Source organism: Lactuca virosa, chromosome 7 (assembly GCF_052849685.1).
Source record: "Lactuca virosa cultivar CGN04683 chromosome 7, Lactuca_virosa_CGN04683_v6, whole genome shotgun sequence".
In the NCBI taxonomy this organism is placed as follows: Eukaryota; Viridiplantae; Streptophyta; class Magnoliopsida; order Asterales; family Asteraceae; genus Lactuca; species Lactuca virosa.
The window spans coordinates 58,833,446-58,858,538 of record NC_136432.1 but is presented as its reverse complement, the minus strand read 5'-3'; the positions used below and the strand labels follow the sequence as shown (position 1 = coordinate 58,858,538).

Sequence of the window (25,093 nt, the reverse complement as noted above, 5' to 3'; positions counted from 1 at the left end):
AGTCCGAACATGTAATTGTATAATTTTTCTTAATTAATAAAAATTTCGGAGGTCTCTCTCTCTCTCTCTCTCTCTCTATATATATATATATATATATATATATATATATATATATATATATATATATATATATATATATATATATATATATATAGGTTCAAATGTTTCTAGTATCTATTGTGTGCTCGTAAACACAAATTTGGACTAACGAATGAAATATAATCAATGGTCATAATCGGAGAGTCTATCATATTACAATAAGGTAACATGTACCATATAATCACACAAATTTCAGCATAAGGGTATTTTGGTCAATTAGTCTATATTAAAAAAGGAAATTTTTGAATTTTTAAGGGATAATTAATTCTCTTATTTTTAAAAAATCTGATTTTTTTAAATTAATTTAAATTTAATTCTAATATAATTTTTAATAACACCCGATTTTATTATGCCAGAATGACAGAATGTCAACCATAAACTAGTAAAGATATTTTCGATTTTATTATTCTTGAATATGGTTCCATTCAATATATTTTTATAGTTAACATGCTTAAAGAATTATACAACATATTATCAAGAATAACATTTTATAAACAATACAAATTTTATTCTTTAAAAATCATTAATTACATTAATTCGTAAAGAATAAGACGATAAACATTTATTACACTCATGCTGAAAAAAATATGGCTAATAATGATTTAAGAATTACATTTATTCTTAAAGATTAAAACTAAGAATGGTTAAAAAAAAGAAAGAAAATCAAATTTTAACAAAACACTAATCCATTATGAAAGAATATTATTGTTAAGAAACATTTTGTACATTCCGGTAGAATACACTTTTGTTCTCCATGCTTTCTTCCTTTTCTACATCAATGGCAACCTCTTCAAAACCTAAATTCACAAAGACAACATAATCAACTTTCAAATGTTAAAAAATCCAATTCATTCTAAGAGAAAAAATACTATAAATTCTAACAAAATGTAGTACCCATTAAAGAATTATAATTTATTTTAATAGAATGTAATCCTAAAACTGCAAGGAAAAAAGATGAAGTCTTATAGACATTTTGTCAAACAAATTTACAATTTGTTAGAAGTGTATATACTAAGACGAGGACAACAGATTTACAATTTGTATTGGAATTGAAATCCCCGGTCAATTGAACATATGCACGGTTGTTATATATGTCATAGAACCTTAAGGGGTCCACCCTTATAATTTCTATCGAGCATCTCCAACTAATTTGAGATTAATGACTTCTTGTTGTTATGGTACTACATATTAAAATAAGAGAAAATTGTAAATTTAGCAAAATACACTAATTACTTTGTGAAAAATAGCTAAAAAAACCAAAATTGCATTTTTAGCCACTAAAATCGCAGATGGGTATAATCATCTGCGATTTCGCCATGCCATCTGCGATTTCGTCATGCCATCTGCGAACCTACAGGTAGGTAGCTAAAGCACAGACGTGCTTTAGCCACTTGTACGTTCGCAGGTGGTTTTTTTTCCTGTATATATACCCCTTTTCCAGCCTAAAATCGCAGATGGACTATGTCCATTTGCAATTTCCTCTCCTTTTGATCTGCAATTTTGTGAATTTTTTTTGTTTTTTTTTATTATTTTGACTACGAAATTGATAGGTTTAACTACACAACAACCTTATTATATATAAACTTTTTCAAAAAAAATTATCATTTTTGTTGTTATTTTTTTGGAAATTTTGTTTAAAACCTCTCTAAGGAAATCGTCCATGATATCATCCATGATAACTCTAAGGAAAACGCAAAGAGAGAGAGTTCTCCAAGAAAGAGAGTGGAAAATGAAGAAAAAAAAACATTTTTATACTAAATCCCACGAAATCGCAGATGGACTTCACAAAATCGCAGATGGACTTTTCTATATGCGAACGTACAAGTTCCTAAAACACATATGTGCTTTAGGCACTTGTATGTTCGCAGATGGAAGGGCAAAATCGCAGATGGGTTTAATCCATCTACGATTTTAAGGACTATTTTTGTAATTTTTTTTTTTTTTTGCTATTTTTCACAAAGTAATTAGTGTATTTGGCTAAATTTGCAGTTTTCTCTTAAAATAATATGTTAACAAAAGCATACAAATATAAAAAAGGGAAAAAAGAAGTTAATTGATCATCGCCCTAATTTATCTAATTTATCTTATTTATGAATTATGATTGCACCAAGTCTATCATCAAGGTTCAATCAATACTAGTTTTATGTGTTATGTCATAACAAAAAATTACAAAAGAAATTAATCCAAACCTCAATTAAAATATTATAACTAAATCAATGTCATTATTTCATATCGCTATGATGTATAATTTTTGGTTTGAAAAAAAAAACAAAAAGAGTAAATTACACGAATGGTCCCTATGGTTTAGGGTAATTTACGCGTTTGGTCTCTAACTTATTTTTTTAACTCGGAAGGTCCCTACTGTTTGTTTTTGTTACATGCTTGGTCCCTGTCTTACCTAGAAAAACTATTTTGCCCTTGATTTTTTAAAATATTTAAATAAACACACCCCAACCCTACCCCCCCTCACCTTACCTTACCTATCCCATAATTTTTTCCTACTTAAATAATAGTCATTTTAGGTAAGACAGGGACCAAGCGCGTAACAAAAACAAACAGTAGGGACTTTCCGAGTTAAAAAAATAAGTTAGGGACCAAGCACGTAAATTACCCCAAACCATAGGGACCATTCGTGTAATTTACTCAAACAAAAAATTCGTAAGCCGCCAAAATCGCTTAAAATACATGCTTACCTGGTGTTGATGGGAATATATCAAACTTCAATCGGTAGTTTACGGTGGCAAATTCGAAGTTTCGACCGGTGATTGCCTTAATTTAGGGTTCGACGGAGGAGCGCCGGTGTTTCACAATGACAAAATCAAGAACGACGATCGTGAAATCAAGCAGTCGACGATGTGTGTTTGTTTGTACCGGTGGTGAGGAATGAAGTTGCAGACCTAGCCCCTTCTCATCGTCATCACCATCGAGACTGAAAAAAAAAGTGAAGGGTTATGAGAGAAGATCGATTCAATGGTTACGTGTGTATTTTTTTTTTTGTGTGTGTGTGTGTGTGAAGACCATTGATAAATATTCACACATTGATAAATATATGGCGTTTGTTACCTAAATTTAGGGTATATATTAATTGAATTGTGATTTTTACCATAATTAGATATACTAAGATTACCATTATACCTTTTACGAATTATTAATGATTTTATTTTTGCTTAATTCTGATTGGTTCTTACATACATACAATATTTGTTAAAAACATATGAACCTAACTCTCTCTCTCTCTCTCTCTATATATATATATATATATATATATATATATATATATATATATATATATATATATATATATATTGCTCCGGGCCTCAAATCATCTTGGACCGCCCTATGCATGCGTGGATCGCTACGCCTAGCACGTCAGATCGTTTTGTCGCCTAGATGCCTACAGTAAATTGTTATGTTGAACTACCTCGACCTCTATCTTGGAAGCTCTATTGGTACGGTCAAGAAGCTCTCATATAATTATTCATTATTTGAAATCGTGAGATGGTCCACTGGTTGTAACACCACAACACAAATACAAAGTGTATCCTAAACTTTTTATGTTTTTTTTTAAACGGAAAATCTAACCTGCTCCTAAACTACTCCTTAAATCCACCTATGTCGACGACAGGACTTGAACCCTCAACCTCAAGGAGGGAGGGCAACATCGGATACCGTTAGGCCATAAGCCCTTTTGTAAGGCTTTAGGCCTTAAGGAGGCAAAGTTTAGTCCTTATGGAAAGAGGTAATGATAGTTAAGAGACTTTTACCCTTGAATTGTGTTTTGGAGCGAATCGTATAAAGGGAAAAGTCATAGGCCGGGTTCTTGAGTGAAATATGGATTTTTTTTCGAGAAGTTCTTAGTCTAATGTATCTAGATAATATCGTGGGTCTCTTTAACACCTTTTTGTGGATATAAAGAACGTTGAAAACGAAGTTGGAACGAAGAACTTACGACTGTTTGAAATTAGGACGATTTTGGGTTAGCCGCGTACGATGGGCATATGGGAAGTACGTTGGGCGTACTAGGTATCTCTTGTATGATGGGCGTACCAGGAGTACGCTGGGCATACACGATTAGAACCTAAACCCTCTTTTCGTGGTTTGAGCCCTATTTAAGCTCCTTAACTTCCCCAAACTCATCCCATTCTCAGCCTCCACCCCTTCAACGTCCTCCCTTGAAACCTAACCCTAGTTTAAGCTTTGTCAGCAATAAGAATGTGTTTTTAAGTGTTTTGGAGTGTTCTTGGTGCATCTTGGAGAAGAAGGAGCTCATTACAGAATTGTTGGTTACATTAGAGCTTGTATATCAAGACTTGGTTCACCTTGATATTTCGATCTTACTCTATAAAGTTTGAATCTTGATGATGCATATGTTAGATCTAGCTAGTTTTGGATGTTAAGAGCTTTTGGTCACTTTAGTGCATAAAGTATAGATCTTGAAATTTTGTGACCTTGTTATGGATAAAGTTGGAAACTTTATCCATTATGACGATGTTAGGAACCATAAAAATGTGATCTTGGTCCGTCTATCCCTTCCATATAATAATTATGATGTCTTAATGGATTAATAAGTTAGGGTTTTGGATTTTGGACCTTTTCTAGCCATTGAAAGTCATAAAGGTAGAAACTTTATGACTTAAGTCGATGTTTTGAGTCTAGATCTGAGCTCTGGACAAAAGGTCTTAAGTGATAAAGTACTTAATGGAGAAATAAGATCAGGTCGCGTACGTTGGGCGTACAAGGTGTACGTTGGGCTTACGCTGCTGCATGGACTTTGACTTTGTTGAATTTCGTTGACCGTTGACTTTTGACAAAGTTTGACTTTAGGTAAAACTTGAGAGTTCTGGACTGTTGATTAAGGTTTTACTTGTTTTGGTGATTAGCGGATCCGCGGGAGCACGCAGTGCAGACAGGGAAACGTGTCTCGGTTTTTCGGGTTTCTTCATTTCAGGTGAGTTTTGCCTCATTGTACCCGTGGGTCGAAGGCACCAATGTCTGCCCACTAGTTTTGGTTATATTTTAGTAGAGGGGTTCCATAGGGATTGTATATAGTCATGTAGGATAGACTGAGGACTCTTGATCTAGGCATGTTTGCATGTTCATTGTTTGGTTCTGGCTTTAGAGTAGGATCACCTGTGTGGGTGTCTATCTCACCTCTGAGTATATACAATTATGTATTCCTTTTATTGTTGGTATTTAGTATGTTTCTATCTTGTAGTGATTTGTTAGATTTATATCTTGTTATGTAGGATGTTGTTATGTTGTAGTGATCTGTAAGATTTGTATCCTGCTATATAAGATGTTGTTATGCGGTAGTGATATGTAGATCTGTATGTCTACATGTACCTGTTGGTTATCATCTAGTGGATTGCCCCAAGGATTGTATGTAGTCATGTAGGATAGCATGAGAACTCTTCATCTAGGCTTTCTTTCTTGTTCCTTGTTTGGTTATGACTATATAGTAGGATCATCTATTCGGGTGGCTATCTCACCAATAGTTACTTATGATTATGCATTTCATGGAGGTTAGCTGGTAGCAGGATAATGTGCTGAGAGAGGACTAGTAGGCGGTAGTGAGCTATATGATTGATGTTTGCCTGTATTTTGGGCCTACTTCATCCTTGATTTTTCAAAGTAAGCATATCAATAATTCGGTTATTAACATATAAAATCTAATCCAATCCCATTAAATCTGCAAAATATTTCAGAGTCAAAATCAAAGTCAAAATTATTCATAATATATCTTCCAGTATATCCCACATAAAATGAATCAATCTGAGATAATGGTTTGAATTTTAAAACTCATTAAATAAGCACGTCAATTAACTTGAAATTTTGAATCAATATAACTGATAGTTGTAACACTGTAAATTTTCAAAATAAATTTTCATATTTAAATCACATAAAACTCAATATCACATTTCTCAAAACCACAATGTATCAGTTGTCAAAACACAATTTAACAAAATGACTGATAGTATCCCAAAATCCTCAAACGTAATCTCGAACAGATGTGTACAATCAAGTCGGCGCCTTCCCGCGATCCTGAGAATACCTGAAACACATATCACACAACACGGTAAGCACGAAGCTCAGTGAGTTCCCCAAAATACCACACACTAATACTTAGCCTCTCATGGTTGCAACTCTATAAGGACCCTCCGGTCCATATGTCTCAGTGAGGACCCTCAGGTCCTAACCAATAAAGCACAAAATAATATACAACATAAATCACAAAGACAAATGCATAATATCACATAATTCAGCATAAGCATATAAGACCCTCCGGTCACACTGTATTACCACTCAGGTAAGTATAGTAAGAAGACTCACCTCGGATGATGAACAACTCCTATAAATGCTGTTGCTGCACACCAACCTCTAGCACTGAGCCAAACCCATAATTAACCCAATTAGGATCTAAGACCAAACCCTCACTCATTAGGTCTAAAGATAGTCCACTAACCGACCCATAAATAACCCGAGCCCATTGGGCCCACCAAGGCGCATTACTAATCGAGCCCTCCCAAGGCCCAACCTTTAAACTTAAGTCCAAATGGCAAGCCCAACACATGGGCCCAATACATATATATTCCTCTGGTCCAAAATCTCCAATACAGCAAGCCCAAAATCCAGGCCCAACACTTAAGGCCCAATACGAGATTTAGCCCAAAAAGCCCACAGTGAGGTTACGAGGGGCGTACCTCCCTTGGTATGCTCAGGTCCAGAAACTCCATTTTCAACTTAACCACTTCAGCCCAAAGCATCCAAACCTCAGGGAAGCTTCGTTACAAGCTCTTAACTGATAAAGTTGGTGACTTTATCAGTTTGCATGTATGAATGGGACCCAACTTCCAAAATAACATTAAGACTCTCTTAAATCCTCCTAACACATGCATGAAAAAGTCTAGACGACCAAGTTCTCATTTTTATGAATCAAGGCAACCCAATACACTTAAAAGGACATGAGATTTGCTCTGGAGTTCACCAAACTCACAAAGTTCCAATCTTGGAACATAAAACCCTAAAAAATGGACCCAAAACAAGAACTAGCACAACAATGAGCAAGTTTTGAACTTTATACCTCTGGAAGATGCACCAACAAGGGTAGAACTCAGATCCACAAGCTAGAAGCACAAGTTATCCTCTTTCAAGACACCTTCTTGTTGGATTAGATGTCTAAGCCCATAACTATTATTGGTATGTACTCGACCCGAGAGTAGCATGGTCCATTTGGGTTGCACTTCACCGAAACAATTTGTATGGATAATATTTTGAGAATAGTATATTTATGATTTATTAATATATTATAAGTTATAATATATTAATATGAAATCATATTATTTAATTAGTATTGATCAATAATTAATTTGGAATTAATTTGGTGATAAAAAAAGACTAATTAAATATGGACTCTTATATATATAGAATGAGCCAATGTTCATTTAGGATGGGCTAAGCTTGCATGGATAGTCCATGGGGTTTTTAACCCATGGATCCTATGGAAATGAAAGGTCATGGGTATTAGGGTTTACATGGATGTAACCCTAATCCACCATACTATATAAAGAGGTCTTTGGCACATGAAATGGCACTAGTGTGTGAGTGAACAAGAGTGGGCCGATTTCTAGTGTGCTTACTATTCTCTCAAGTTTTCCAAGTTGTTTTGGTGATTTGTGATTCCACTTGAGGCATCCACATTATTGGTGTTAGGCTCTTGAAGCTCCAAGGAATCAACCACAAGAAAAGGTATGTCATCCTACTAAGTTTTATATTACAAGTACCCCATGGTATGCTAGTTAGGATGAGAACCTTGGAAAAATCATATTTGCATGTATAATAGAGAAAACATAGATCCAAGGTTTCTAGGGTTGCACGTACACCATAGGAGTGTTAGAATGCTCCAAACCCATCAATGGTATCAGAGAGCCTAGGCTTGTTTTCATTATACTTGATGCAAAATGCTTTAAATGTCGAAAAATTGTTCACTGTTCAGTGGACTCGCCGAGTCCATGGGGGGACTCGACGAGTCCAAGTGTAAACTCATCCTACTCGTCGAGTAGGAGGCCCTGTGTGCAGATTTTCGAGTTTTGCTGCTGGAAATGGATTAGAATCATTACCCTAAACTGTTTTGGACTTATAAAACCTGTTTTTAGTGTGGTAATGATTATGCTAATCCATTTTCAATGGTTATTATCAAATTTTCAAGTTTTGTATATGTTTATATGATTCTTGAAATTGTTGATATGAATGTTCATACTTATGAGTTTTAGTAGATCATAAGAATTATTTGCAAATTGTTTGTTAGTGTAATTCTTGATCTAAATGTCAATTAATGGACTCCATAACTTGTCCTCAAGTTATGGAATTCCAAAAAAAAATTCTTTAAAACCATTAAAACTCATAAGTTATAGAAATGAAAAATTTTTAAATAGTTTCAAAACCTGCCCTCAAGTTTTGGAATTTGTAAAAGTCTCACACACACTTTAATTCCAAACCCTAGAGTTTTAAAAGTGAAAATTCAACCCTTACACTTTATAGTATTATAAGTTAATAATATATATATATATATATATATATATATATGTATAAGAGCAAGTCAGTTTTACCGTTAGTAGGCCTCATTCACGAAGTCGGTCTATAAGGGGGGTATAAGGTTGTTGCCTATAAAATGACAGCTTAATGGGTGTCCACTCTCACCCACCGCTTCCGTGACTGGTGGAGGGTCGTTAGCCGAACGGGTAGGACAAGGACTATAATTCTCATTAAAAGTATAATGATAAATATAAAGTAACTAAACCTTTTATAAATTCCCAATCTTAGTTACTTAGGAAAATGTGAATTTGGTGCTAACCCATGAAATTACACTTTGTACCTTACCAAGTCGTTAGTGGAGCGTGTGTGGTTAACCGACACACTAACATGGACTAGTAAGTGTGGCAAAGGGTAACTTAATGTTTATCATAGATCGGTGGAGCGCCTGTGGTTAACCGGCACATCGATTAGGTGATAAAGTTAAGGGTACCAAGTTAATTTGCATGGTTATTCACACCTTGTTTGTGATCCTCGGCATCCCAGTCACAAACTTGAGAGGACACAATCGAGATTTAAACATGCCATTGAAAAGTTCAATGAATCTCAAAAGATCTAGGAGTTTCAATCCAATTAAAACCTAATACCTATTTCGTTTTTCATGGTGGAAATTGGTGAATCGTCATTCGCCTACCTTCAAATATTTTGTAGCTTGGATTACGACATCCCTCTTCCAAGTTATAAAATATTGTGTTGGGTCCTAGCCTTAATATTTCATATTGGGTGTTCTATTAAGGAATTAAATCAACTAACTTGAATTTCTCCCATTGTAGATGTATAGTTCAGACAATTATGGTCTTCCCAAATCCCTTGGAACAAGCTTTCCTAATGAAGATGATGTACCGTGATTAGATCATGGAAATCATACTTCTCTTCCTCCACCTCCTCCAATTATTCTCCCTGACCCACAAGCTCAAAGACTTGAAAAATTCAAGGTCACTCAAGCCCTACTTGCAATGAAACATGAAGATGGATGGCTTGTGTGTTCTCACGTCTTGGAGATGAAGTCACATATCGACAGGCTGAGAGTGTTGGGTGTTGAAGTCTCAAGGAAGTTGGTTGTTTACTGGGTTCTTCAATCACTTCCTGAGTCGTATAGTGAGTTCATTAAGGACTACTATGTGACATACCATGACATGACCCTTATTGATCTTACTTATTTGCTTGTTGCTGCTGAATCAGAAATGTTTTGGGGCACTGGAAAAGTAAATTTGGGTGGAAGATCTACTTCTCAAACTTCCAGGGACATTGACAATGGTAACATTGGAAGCCCGGAAAAGTTTTCTCTTCCCAATGGAAAGGGTTGGCCATGGTCAACCCGGTTGACCAAATGTTAGAGAAAAAGGCTAAGTCTGTGATAGTCCAGTGTACCATTCCCAAAGAGTCTGTATGTTTTTTCTGTCAAGAGAATGGGCATTGGAAGCGAAGCTGCCCTGACTACCTGAAAGATCTGAAAGAAAGTAGAGACAAAATGTTTGACTCTGCTTCAGGTAAGTATATTATCTAACTTTGTTAAGTTTCTAATTGTTGATTCTTAATACATGATGTGACTAGGTTGCATTTTGATGTTTTGCAGGATCAAGCAAAGGGAAGGAAGCTTAAAAGAAGAGTATGCTGAATCTGATCGCGAAGATGGATTTCAATCGTATGGTTCGAAGATCGGATTTTTGAGCTACTACTTAGGAGTTATGATAGATTGCTAGGAAATGTGTAATAACATAGTTTTCACTTGTAAGTGCATTGTAAGGAAAAGTTTTTCCGCATTTTATAAATAAATAAAATTTTGTTTTATTTTATATCTCCTTGCAATGGCATTTATAAAAAATTGATGTTTGTATGTTTCTAGCAATATTGGAAATATGATTTTGATTCTTTCATTTGTGGTAGTGCTAAATTTACCAAATAAGGAAAGATTCTCATCACCCAAGTTTCAATTGGACTGGAACTTGGAATCATGCAACTTGTATTGTATGATGAATGACAATTTTCATCTTTGGGAAATTAAGACTAATTCCTTGTTCACATGTTCGTGTGAGTCAAGTGAAGGACTATAGGATCGGGTACACTTGGTTGTATGTTGGTCAGGTCCACCACAAAGATCGATAAGGCTATTCGTCATGATTTACTAAAGTTTAGTGAATATGGTTATACTTACAAGTTTAAGTGTAATTCTGAAACATTGGAAAAGTTTCAATGTAAGACAGAATGAATAAGAACAATCAAATTAGACAGAAAGATAAAAGTTTCTCCAATCTGAAAAGATGGGAGAGTACTTGAGTATCTTGTTTTATGATTATCTTAGTGATTATGAAACCATATCACAATTGATCCTCTAAGGACATCTTAGTGCATTCCTATGGCTAAAAAGAGGAATCATGAATTGTTGAAATGGTTAAATCAAGAATATGAGTCATACTTCGTTCCAAAACAATTCTTAGAGTCATACTCCAAGATTGTAACTTGAGTGACATATCTTAAAGAAGGTTTATAACACTTGTCAAATGTAGAGTAAAATGTTTTCTACTCTTGTACATTTGAAATTGGTAAGTTGTGATGTTTTGGATAAAACAAAGACCAACTAAGGCCAATTGTATGAAGTGTTTGTCTTGATAAGAATCCACACTATCTCTTGAATATTTGTTTGTCAAGGAATGGTTCTTGGCAAGAGAGTCTTATATGTCAAGAGGACAGTGGGAGTCTTAAAGATCCTAAAAGAGTTTCAAGAACTAATCAAGAGTAAAACCTGTAGTTTATCACTAGTACAGGACTTGAGGTTTATAACCTATCGTGCTGACATAATTCTTGTTTCTATGCCCATTCCGGTTAAAGTTGACTATGCATGTGAGTCCTATGAGTTCTCGGTTGCTTGCATAACAACTTGGAAGACTTGGTAGGCCCTTGTGCTGCCAGGTGGCAAGAAAATTAAGATTGAACAAGTTCGGTTCATATGAGTTTGAATTTGTCGCTAACCTTGTTTTGTGATTATGGGTTTGACAAATTCACATGGATAGGAACACATACACCATAAAATCTAAGCATCATTAGGTTTCTCTCTGATTCATGAAAATGATGGTGAGGAAACGCTTTCGCTAAATAGATTTTAAGTAGATAGCAATTGTGATATTTGCATTCTCAAAGTCGTTAGTGGAGCGTGTGTGGTTAACCGGCACACTAACATGGACTTGTGAGAAATGGCAAAGGTCTAAACAATTGAGACTATGATTACGACATACCTTTTCATAGTTTTAAAATTGTTTAGATACAAGTGTGAGCTGTCTAAGAAAAGGTGTATGATTTTGATAAAGTCTTATCAAAGCATCTTGTATCAGAAATCTAAACTTTGGTAAGAAAGTCAATAAAGTATTGATTTCTAGAAGTCCAGTTGATTTCTGGATACATGTCAAAGCTAGTGGGAGCATAAGTGTTATGATAATAATTATCATGTTAGTGGGAGCATGATTATTATGTTTAGTATTGCAAGTTAGCAATGTTAATTATAGAAAACAAAAGGGTTTCAATTCGTAAAGTTGCGGGGGTTGAAAAGTTGTTTGCTATAATTAAGGGAGAGGAAATTATACTTCATTCCAATTCTAAAAGCTCAGATTGTGATCCAATTCTAAAAACTTAGATTGTGAGTTTTTAATCAAATTTAGTCATAATTACATTATTTGCGTTCTAAAATTCGATTATGATTACGGTATCCCTTTTCATAATCTGAATTATGAGAACATGACAAATAGAAATAGAAATATTATAGCAAAAGATTGATCTAGTATCATGTCTTTATGTGAGACATCATGAATCGTGTCCCATATGCTTCGGATATAGGATCGATTACATGTGCTGTAATATTCATTTGTTCTAAATTTTTCCAAATGCCTAGGGCATTAAGGGGGAAAAAGTACTTGAACTGGATATGACTAAAATGATTAAGCAATTGTCAATGACAATCTGAGGTTTTCCAAAGATTGGTTGCTCATGGATAATTGGAAGTATATGTGTTAATTTTGGAAGGACCATATTGGCATATTCTGGAAGGAGGCAACTCTTGTTCAGAAGTGATAGTCAAAATGGGAATGTGGAAATGTTTCCATAGGTGGAAGGTATTCATTAAATCTGTGTAAGATTAGAAAACTTAATGCAAGAAGGATGTTCAAAGGAATGTACTTTGAATTTGAGACTTCGTTTCCATGGAATTGTTCTCCATTGGAATACTTTGTAAATGTCTGTTGCCAAGTCTTTGTGACTTTTGTGCATAGTCATTACAAAAGAATAAATGTATATAAGTTTAGAATCTAACAGATTTCAGTAAATGGCAAAAAATCTTGTATTCTTACATTTGCGGTAAGGATTTGGGATTGTGAAATGAGCATCATTGGAATCATGTTCAATTGGTATATTTCACAAAGAAAGGATCATAGACAAACATGGTGTGCATACTTGGAGTATGGCATAACTATTGTTTGGACAAACATAGTGTGCATGCTTGGAGCATGGCATGATTATTGTTTCAGTTCAAGTATTAAGTTGATTATTTGAAACATTATGCAATGAATAATGTGTAATCAATATGGTGATTAAATAAAAGGTGTTTTATTTATATTCATAAGTTCTGAGACCATATTGGATTCGATTGTTGTAACATCCCAAGTTCGGAAGCAAGAAGTTGAAGGGTGCAAAGTGTAAATTCGAAGAAGGGACTCGACGAGTAGGTACGCTTACTCGCCGAGTCGGAGCGGGTTTGGGTCGCGGATTAAGTGGCCAACTCACCGAGTCGGCGGCTTGGACTCGACGAGTTGGTGCTGGAATGAGAAAACCCTAATCTCGGGGGTTGCACCCTATTTAAAGGACTTTATGTCCTTCTCTCAGCCTCCTTACCACTCTTGAGAGCCTGTAAACCCTAGAATTCGAGCGAGCCTTCATTATTAGAGAGAATAGAGCTTTGGAGGAGGAAATCTTGAAAAGAGGCTTGAAGATCAAGAGGCTTGCTGCAAAGGAGTGGTGTAGATCCGGGATCTACTTCGGTTAGAGCTTATATTGGAGGTAATAATCTGTTGCTTGGGCTCTTTTGCATCTACATCTATTATTGTTTGAGATTTGGGGCATTTTTGGTATGATTAAAGGTTATTTCGGGTTTGGAGGGTGGATCTGAGGTTGCTATCTCAGATCTAGACTTGAGCTGGTCCAGAATGTCATAAAGTATCTGTCTAAGAGTTGTTGGTGAAGGCCCTAGTCCTTAACCCTAGCCCTAATGTGTTTTGGGCCTATATCTCCTTGGTCTCACGTAAAGTTTGCAACTTTATGTGAGGGTTAGACTGTAGAAGAGTGGATCTATGGATTGGAGCCCCTGCATGGCTCGAAAAGCCATTGTATGGATTGAGAACTGGAGAGACTCGACGAGTCACATGGGTGTACTCGACGAGTTGTATGAACATAGGCATGGACTCGGCGAGTTGAAGAACAACTCGGCGAGTCTATTGAAGATTGTCTTGGACTCGGCGAGTCTGTTCTTGGACTCGACGAGTCTGGTCGCAGAACCCCAATCTTTCTGGTTAAACTTTGAAGCAGCGAGTCGGGAGGTGACTCGGTGAGTTGAGCAGGATGGGACTCGGAGATCGTTGTACTCGACGAGTCTTGGGGTGACTCGGCGAGTAGAGTCGTGTTATGGGAGTTTCTGAGTATAGGGACTCGACGAGTCGACGGGTCGACTCGGCGAGTAGAATCAGTCTGGGAGGTTGACTTTGACTGAGGACTTCGACTTTGACCAAGAGTTGACCAGTTTGTCTACCAAGGGTATTTTGGTGATTTTGGTATTTATGGAATTGGTTCTTTGGTAGTGTTCGGTGGTGGAGTTCGTGTCAGTGGTCGGAGCAGCTTGGTCTTATCTTTTCAGTCGGCAATTGCAGGTGAGTTATCCTCACTATATCGACAGGGTCTACGGCACCAAGGTCGGCCCTTTATCGGATGGAAATCCGGGTAGTGTTTGTTATGTTATTGCTTTGCTAGATCTGCATCCTGGTATTTAGGATGGTGTTATGTTAGTGACTTGGTTAAGGTCGGTACCCGGTATATAGGGTAATGTTATGCTAGTGACCGGTTAGGTCGGAATCCTGGTTAGGATGTTGATATGCTATGTGATCTGTTAGACTGATAGTCTGGTTAAGGATTTGTTATGTGATTGATTGTTTTATGTGCACGTGGTTGTTTGACGGGGGTTGGGTTAAGGCGGGTCCTGCTTTATGCAGTAGGCCAACATACCCAGGGCGGACCGGATATTCCGAAGGCCCAGCAAGCGGTCCGGATAGGCTGAAGGCCCCAAGAGGGCGGACCAGACGTGCCGAGGCTCGGAGAGTGGACCAGGCCGACTGAAGGCCCGGTGCGGGCGGACCAGTCATACTGTAGACTCAGAGAGTGGACCAGGTGGATTGAAGGCCCGGTGCGGGCGGACCAATCATACTGTAGACTCGACGTACATGGCTAGACTCGGAGGGTGGACCAGGTGGGCTGAAGGCCCGGTGCGGGCAGACCAGTCACACAGTAGACCCGATGTGCATGGTTATTCTATTTATGATATGTGTGGTTGGTATTTTGGGGGTAACTCACTAAGCTTTCGGGCTTACAGTTTCAGTGTATTGTTTCAGGTACTTCAGGAGATCGTGGCAAGGCGAAGGCGTGATCGTGCCGCTCCTCATGTTTTATGATTTATATGATATGGTTCTGGGGGATACTCTGATGTTTAAACTATTTTGAAAACGAATTGTATGAACGTAATGGTTTTTGAATGATTTAAAATGTTTTAATTTGGCTCAAATTTTATGGGTGTTACAATTGTTCTTGTGTTTCACTTTGCATGTTTTGACTTCCTGAATAACTAGGTTGTTCAAACTCTCCACAGTCAATCATATTTTGGAAGTAGGTATGAATCAAGACTGTCATGAATTGGGCTTGTAGATGTCTAAAGTGTTTAGACATAGCAAAAGTTGCTGCAACATTCATGAGTGCTCTTGGAATGAGATTTGAGTATTGGATTAAACCCATGCTCATTTGAATCACTTCATGGATTTTATCATGAATGATCATGAGACGATAATATCTTATATTCTTCAAATGGAGATATGTGAGTTGTAGTTGCGCGTCAATTGCACATTGACATATGTAAACGCAACCAATAACTTGGTTGTTATAAAACATATCGTTGTGTGTAATTTGATGAGTAAGTACAAGCGAACATTTGGGTCGAAGTTTATCCATTCCTTTTACCCTTGGAGGGATAAAGGCGATATCTGTGGGCCCCTCGATGATTTAGTGATGACACCCCTAAGTGCTTGGCCAAGCCTGGACTGATTTGATTTGTTCAATTAGTCAGTCGTCATAAATCGGAAATCGGGAAACAACAAATGGACAGAGGGAATGATTATAATCCATGTCTCAGTCCATATGATATCTAGAATGGAGGAATATATGATCCATTATCTAATGGACACGTCATTTGACTAGGTCAGAGTTCGGCAACGACTTTAAGAGCTACGATTGCTAGTCAGGATCTTAGAGTCATACTTGAATAATAGTTTTAGACTTATCCAAGTAAGAGGCTGTTGGACTAGTCCATAACTATTATTGGTATGTACTCGACTCGAGAGTAGCATGGTCCATTTGGGTTGCACTTCACCGAAACAATTTGTATGGATAATCTTTTGAGAATAGTATATCTATGATTTATTAATATATTATAAGTTATAGTATATTAATATGAAATCATATTATTTAATTAGTATTGATCAATAATTAATTTGGAATTAATTTGGTGATCAAAAAAGACTAATTAAATATGGTCTCTTATATATATAGAATGGGTCAATGTTTATTTAGGATGGGCTAAGCTTGCATGGATAGTCCATGGGGTTTTTAACCCATGGATCCTATGGAAATGAAAGGTCATGGGTATTAGGGTTTACATGGATGTAACCCTAATCCACCATACTATATAAAGAGGTCTTTGGCACATGAAATGGCACTAGTGTGTGAGTGAACAAGAGTGGGCCGATTTCTAGTGTGCTTACTATTCTCTCAAGTTTTCCAAGTTGTTTTGGTGATTTGTGATTCCACTTGAGGCATCCACATTATTGGTGTTAGGCTCTTGAAGCTCCAAGGAATCAACCACAAGAAAAGGTATGTCATCCTACTAAGTTTTATATTACAAGTACCCCATTGTATGTTAGTTAGGATGAGAACCTTGGAAAAATCATATTTGCATGTATAATAGAGAAAACATAGATCCAAGGTTTCTAGGGTTGCATGTACACCATAGGAGTGTTAGAATGCTCCAAACCTATCACTTCTTCACTAAGAGATTCACCAAAAACACTCAAATGAGCCACCACACTCACACAAGCCATGGAAACGAGATTAGGGTTTTGAGAGGAGTTGGAGGCTGGAAATGGTGGCTGAAAATGAGGCCATCATGTTCCTTAAATAGGGCCACCTCAAAATATTAGGGTTTACATTCTCTGCCTAGTACGCCCAGCGTACTAGGTGGTCTCCGCATCCATGATGCGCACATAAGTACACTGAGCGTACACATACTTACGCCCTGCGTACTCATTTGCCACCCATTTCTCAATAAGGACTAAACTTGCCAAAACTTCAAACTATCATAGCTTCTTCGTTATAAGTCCGTTTCCAACGAACCTCATATCCACGGAAAGGTGGCGATAAGCCCTACGCTTCTAGTAACTCGCCGCAGCCTCAAGGCTTCCTCATGCCCGGGTTGCAGCCCACGAACCCTAAGTCACAGACGATCCGAAACCGGATGTTACAATAATTTTTTTTTCCAGAAGAATAGCCAAAAATCTCCAAGATGATATCTTAGGATCCCAATTTTTTTGGAAGATAATGACTTCCTTATTCAAAAACACCTTATATATACGATTACATTGATGTTGTTATTTTTATGATTTTGGATTGAGTCTTACGATTTACAGTGTTCTTCTTCAACGGTCTTCTTCTCCAATTCTTTTTTTCAGGTTCTTTCTTTACTTTGTTCTCCTTCTTCTTATCCAACTTTTTGCATTTACTCTGTTTTTTTACATGTTATTATTGTATTCCTGTTGAGAGGTCATGAAAAAAAATTAATCAATCTACTTTAAACATATTAGTTTCATTCATTTAGTTACAAAAACACAATTATATCCTTTATATCGATTTTTTTTAATGTGTTGACCTATGTTTTGTGAGTCTGTATATAATCCATGTTATATCCTCTGTTTACAACATTCCTGAAGCTTGTGTAATTGATGTTCTTAACATATGAGGGTTATCAAATGTAATCATGAATCAAAGCAATCGTATATATCAATGAATGGAGCTGATATATTTCTATACACCACATAAAAAATATTCCTCTACATTGAATACGATTTCCATGATGAATGAGGGCAAAACAACATTTATGTATGCGTTCTCTTTACCTGAAATACCCTTACCCCTATCACTGTTGCCCCTTCTACTGCTACATTTTTTTCTTTAATATGTTACTCATTTAAAATTGTGAATATAATAGTATACAAGGGCAGTATGGTCATTTTGGATGTTGAAGTGTACTATCTATATCAACATAAAAAATAATTTATATTGCTATATAGTTTCTGTCCATTTAAAAGAAATATTTTTTAAATTACAACAATGTAATTTGAAAGTACATGGTTGTTTTAAACTGTTTGTGTAAAATATAAAAAAGTTAAAACTACATAGTCAGGTTTTTTAAAGTATAAAAGTCAAAATTACGAATCTATGAATTTTTTGATGACTTATATGTAAATACAAACTTTTTATTAGATAGAAAATTTCTTTAAAAAATAATTTATATTGCTATATATTGTTGTCCATTAAAAAATATATATTTTACAAATTACAACAATATACTGTGAAAGTACATTGTTGTTTTAAACTGTTTTTGCAAATATATATTTTAATAAAAATACTCAGATTTGAAGGGTGTCACAGTAAACGAGTAATGATATATACTTGTTGATATGTTTTTTAATGAGCATCGGCAAAAACTGTTTATACTTACTTTATTGTCATGTTTGCATTATGAGGTTTGTTAAAAGTATATAACATCATTCATACATAGATGATAAAAATTTTATTTTATTTTTATAATTTTGATTTTGATTACATACAAAAGACTTTCTACATTATATGTTTTAGACTAAATTACATTCGACATCCTTAAGTTATGCCAAAAGTTACAAATTCCGTCCTCAAAACTATATTTTCACTTTGACCTTATGATTTTGAATTGTTCATGTTTTGCCTATTTTATCCGGTCTATATTACTTAGTCGAGTCACATGTGTTTAACAATCATTAGTTTTTTCACAAACAGAAACATAGCTCAAAGCAACATTACCTTCATAGACCAACTTGATGTTTCAAAAAGTCAATTTACCATGAGAGTAAGAATAATTCATCTCATTAAACATCTTGCTTATGGATCTTCAACAAAGACTTACAAAATTGATATGATTCTCATTGATGAACAGGTAATAACATTTTTATTTATTTATGAATTTTCTTACAATTTCATTCTAACCACATATAACACTATATAAACTGGTTTTTTGTGCATTTAGGGAAGGAAGATTGAGGCAAATGTTACTAACAAATGGGTTGAAATATTTGAAAGTTTGCTTCATGAGGATGGTTGTTACTACATCCAAAATCTACACCTTGGTCTTAGTCAAAACAAAATTAGTTTTGTTGATAGTGAAAACAAAATCAATATTTATAGAAAAATTAAATATCCTCCTACATTTTAGTCCTACTATCCTCTGACCCACATTAAATGGTGACAAGTGGACTAAAATATTATCAATTTCATTAAATGTGTCATTAAATGTGACACATGTCAACATTTGATATGGTAGGAAGATAAGTAGAAATAAAAGGTAGGAGGATATTTAATTTCTCATATTTATATCACAACCAAAGTTACACTATGCAATGAGTGGACTAGATCATTTTATGGATTTTCTTTTGCAAACTTCAACGCCATTTTGGATTGTGCCTTTGTTGAGATCACACATGTCGGTTAGTTTATATGTTACAATCTAACGATTTATATAACAATATTAATTATGTTATTACCATCACTCACCATACCGAAAATTTTATACTAATCTTCCATTTTTTATCTTATATAATAGATATTATTGGAGATGTTGTGAGATGCTTCCTAATGGAAACCCTTATGAACAAGAAAAATAAATTATCAAAGAGAGTCAATTTGAGCTTGGAAGATCTAGAGTATGTTTACTTTTCAAAATTTTGTGTCAAATTTTACTTTATAATGTCATTTTATATTGTATATGTATTATATTTTGTTTGGTTTTTGTAGAAGCAAACAAATAAGTGTAACACTCGGGGATGGGTGGGCACAATAGTTTGCTAACTATTTGGAAAATAACAAACAAACTCGTATGGTAGTTGTTATTCAGTACGGAAAAATATTTTATTATAGAGGTTTGTTCATTACTTCGATTAACAACTTACATCTTAAAAAAAATTCAAAATATTACTCTTCCTTTTACTATAAATGAATATACATTTATACTAACTTCATTATGCATCATTTCAGAACGTTTCTTCGTCACAAATTGCTTCACTACGACTAGGATCTTCATCAATGATCCTATTAAGGAGATTCTTACATTCAAGGAGGAGTTAGATAAATTCATTATTATTTTGTTTGCATATTAGTATTAGTAAACATTTACCATTGAGATGTTATTATTTTTTAGATATTAATGATATTCAACAATTTTATAGATTTAAATAATAAAACCCATTACAATGATGATAGAGAGAGGCGAAGACTAAGAAGTTTACATTTACAAAATATAAGATTGAATTCTATATCTAAAAGGGAAACTTTATTTCATCATCTAAAGCAATAAAGAGGTTTGATTGTGTTTCGCTTATACATTTTCCACCATTAGATTATATTGCTTAACTTATCTTGACCAATGTTTGGTCAAACACGCTGCCCATCAATGTTTCCGCTCAAACCTTCATAAGTTTCCTCTATCCTTTAAATAAAACTCAAAATTCAAAATTCAAATCCTCCCTAAATTTAAAGTCGTAATTTATGCACTGACCATCCTATATGTTTGCAAATCAACATGATACATCTTCTTAATTATTCTATTTCTTTCTCAGTGTACATCAATGATACCAAAATTCATCAAGAGCAAAACAATCACCTTGCATTTAAATCTTATTAATATAGTAAATACTTCCAGTTTTGAAAGTAATAATCGGTCTTATACATGTTGAATTATAATTGCTCGATATCCAACCGTTTAACTCAATAACTGTATGAATTTATTCTTAACCATACCCTTTTTTTATAGTGTTATTGATTAGATTTACTATAATTAAGTTTAATACTTGAAAGTGATGAACACTAGTTGATGTATTGAAGCTTGAGGATGATGCAAAACTCTAAATCCCTTAGTGATAATATCCTACATACTTAATAATTGATTATTTCAACATAAAATATTTTCCATTAACTTTGATAACAAATTTGTTAAATTAAGCATATTTTTATGATTATAATTTTGTTTTCTCTACTCACTTGTACTTATCATCTTGAAGATGAGAAAAGATTAATCATCACTATATTGAAAAGTGCCAAAAAGATCTTATTGGTCATACCTTTCTGACATGATCTTCAAATGTTCTTTTATCTATTCTTTGTTTTTTATTTATATCGTTTTTGTGTATTCAATTTGTTTCTTCAAGAAACTTAGTTTTCCATTAATTTTGATAACAAATTTGTTGAATTAAGCATACTTTTATGATTATAAATTAGTCCATTTTATATTGTTAAATCAAGTGTAAATGAATTTGAGCAATTGTTAAATTTCATATTCTATAATGTAAATTATACACTAATTAATTAAATAATAGTACATGTCCAAGTGGTCGGGTACCTCCAGGACAATAAGCAAACATGTAAATTATAAGCAATTTCACAATATTGTATTTTTTTTATTGGCTTTAAATGAACAATTACTTTTTTCACTTGCTTTAGATTTCTGATTACACATATATGGCTGTAATAAAATGAATTTTTGATAACGTGAAAAATTGTTCAACGAAACCTTAAAATTTTGAAATTTATTAGAAATTTGGTTATATGTCAATTTAGGCTTCATTTTGTGTTGTCATGTTTGTTGATTTGGCTACGTAAGGTTCATTTGAAGTTCCATTTCTCTACAAGAATGTTAATGTTCACATCCAAGTGGAAACAATCACAACTGGTAAGCATTCTAAATGATTTTTCACTTACGTTAATCAAAACTGTTACTTTGTGGCCTCATGATCAAAGGGTGGCTTACAATGTCAATGGAAATAACCCTATCGAAACAACTTTAAGTATATTGAAATATTCAAGCAAATATGCAATGATCTTCTGGAGTACATTGGGAAAAAAAGTACTCGCACTTATAAATTGACTAGTGGATGATTCTAATTTGTCCCACGTCTGTTGAAGTGAGGGTGTGGGATTGTAAAGAAATTTCTGGATATGTGAACGGATGAGAATACTCAAAAGAAGTTTCTTAATATAATGGAATGAAAACAATTTTTTTTGGATATTAGGGTAGTACTGGAACAATCAGAAACCAAAATTTGACTATGAAACAAACACTATCCCCAGTACCGATATCGGGTAAAAAAACGATTTCAAATGGAAAGAGTTTTGTTTACGTTATCTGGTGAAATTTGATTTAGAAAAATAACCAATGTTGAGAGGTGAAATTTGATCTAGAAAATAACAATGTTGAGAGGTTTATGTCGAAATACAATTTGTGTTGTAAGGTTCTCACATCCCTAAAAAGGTAAAGTATATACCAATGGTATATTCCATGTTAAGGAAGTTTTGACCTTGATGATTTAATATATTATAGATATATTATCAAATTTTATTTTATTTGTTTGTCCTTTTCATTAATTGATTATTTTATTTTATTTGTTTCTCCTTTTCATTAATTGATTATTGCTAACCATGTATTGTCAGAATTCGGAAACATTAATCCATAGAATACGTTCTTTTCAAAGAGGCTCGTATTCGCAAACTAATAATTCTCAAAGGACTGGATTTGTAGAGCACGCAAAAGGTTAGGGACTATATTTTTAATTTACCCGTTTCCCCTAGAAAAGGGGATTTTTGATTAGCAGGAAAAAAAACGATCCGGTAAAATCATCGTCTCTCAGAGTTAAAATGGAGTCGACCTCCGCCGTTGGACGTTGGTCCGTCGTCCGCAATGAAGGAATCTCCAAATTGGCTAGAAATGCCTTACGATTTGATGGAAAATATACTTCAAAGATTAGATACCGTGGAAAAACTCAGGAGCGCAGGTAACGTATGCAGAACTTGGTGGAGAATTTGCAAATATCCGGCGATGTGGAAGGTCATCGATATTCACATATTGCAGGATGGTTGTGATACGAATCACAAAATCGAGATGCTGACTAAGCAGGCAGTCAATCTCAGCTGTGGGGAGCTGATCGATGTCAGTATCGACGGCTTTTGCACCGATGATCTCCTCGATCATATTGCGCTACAGTAGGTTTTCCTTTCCCATCGCTATTCAATTTAATTCATACTTATGAAGCACACGCTAACGCTCCATCAATTGTGGAAAATAGATATACAGCTGTTGTTTCTTTTCTAAGCCTAAAAACAGTTTATATATGGAGTAGGAATTTTGGTAATCTACATTTTTTGGCTTGTGTTATTGTTATGTGTTGTACAGAGTATTAATTTGGATGCATACGTCTAATATTTTATTTGGAACATTGAGATGAAGAATGGTTGCAACTTGGCCTAAATTGGTTGAATTTTCAGAATATACTATAAATCCTTCAAAACATTTACAGATAACATATTGTTTTTTGAACTTCAAAAGTTCTCTTCTGTAAAAGTGGCAAAAAAGTTCTTAAAAAAATGTTTGAGATTAGTTTTTATGGTGGCAAAATTGGCTTAAAATTTCCTTAAAATATATTTTTTGATGTTATTGTAGTTAAAAAAGCTAATATAAGTTTCAAAAAGCCAAGTTGTAGATGCTTTATTAAATCTTCTTTTTGAAGCTAATAGAAAAGATATTTTAATTTGTTGTCAAATAGTTTTAAGTTGATAAAAAATGTGTTTCTTTTGTGTGGGTCCCAGCTCAAGTAAGTTGAAGCATCTTTACCTCTGTCCTCTGGTGTGAGCAGATGACGGGTAGTGGGTTGAGTCGGGCAGTGAAAAGGCTGTCTCAGTTGGAGGAACTTGAATTCTCTTACATCTATGAGGGTGTTTGGCTTAGCTTTTGAAAGCCAAAAAGTCCTTTTTGTAAAAGTTCGTGACTTTTCAAAAAGATGCCCTTTACTCTATTGAAAAAGTTGGAAAAGTCAGGATTACCAAACATCTTTTTGACTTTTAGAAAAAGATAAAACTGAAAAGTCAGTTTAAAAGTTATGCCAAACACCCATATCAATGCAGAAGACATCGAAGTGATTGGACGAAATTGCCCTCAGCTCAAGTCCTTCAAGATATCTCACATGAGGTACACATGGACAGGGCCATACCTCCAATGTGACGATCAAGCTGTTGCCATTGCAAATAACATGCCTGAGTTACGCCATTTGCAGATTTATGGTGATGAGATGACAAATGATGGATTGGAGGCCATTCTTAACGGATGCCCTCACCTTCAATCCCTCGACATTTATATGTGTTGTAGGTTTGAACTTGACAGGAATTTAGTAAAAAAGTGCATGGAACGGATCAAAGATTTTAAGCACAACTCAACACAAAACTCTGATGATGATTCTGATGATATGTATATGTATTCCTCTGGGTCCGATGTTGATGAATCTTCTGAAGCGGATGATTAGGATTACTATATCATTGGGTATGATCTTTGGTTGGAGATGTTAGCATATCATAATGGTTGGTGGCCATTTTAGAAAATGTAAATCTTGGTTGTGGCTAATATCATAATTTGTTTTTCTCAAATGACCTAAAGCACACAAAAGTTTAGGGACAATTTACGTTATTCACAGTTCTCCAATAGAAATAAGATAAGGACGTGTCTGACACAAAGTTTTTAGGAGCTTTTAGATTTTAAGAAAAAAGAAACTCTGTTTTATGTTTTATGGTATGAGCTTTTCGTTTTTATTTTAAACCAAAAACTCATAATCAAAAAGCTAATTCAAGTAGCTATTGAAAGCTTTTAGCTTTTGATTTTTATGTACTTTTACACCTTTAAACTCATATTTATAGGTGGGACCACAAAGCGGGGCGGTCGGGTCGGATACCCGAAATATGTACAGATACTCCGGAAGAGCTCATT

At 34.7% G+C, this 25,093-nt stretch overlaps 1 long non-coding RNA gene across 1 annotated transcript; it reads left to right on the top strand.

The window, feature by feature from the left end:
* The first annotated feature begins 22,955 nt into the window (after window positions 1-22,955).
* Window positions 22,956-24,756, top strand: LOC145125715 (uncharacterized). Its single transcript, XR_013716135.1, has 2 exons — window positions 22,956-23,322; window positions 23,926-24,756. It is a non-coding gene; the product is annotated as an uncharacterized LOC145125715 (long non-coding RNA).
* Window positions 24,757-25,093: the final 337 nt, after the last annotated feature.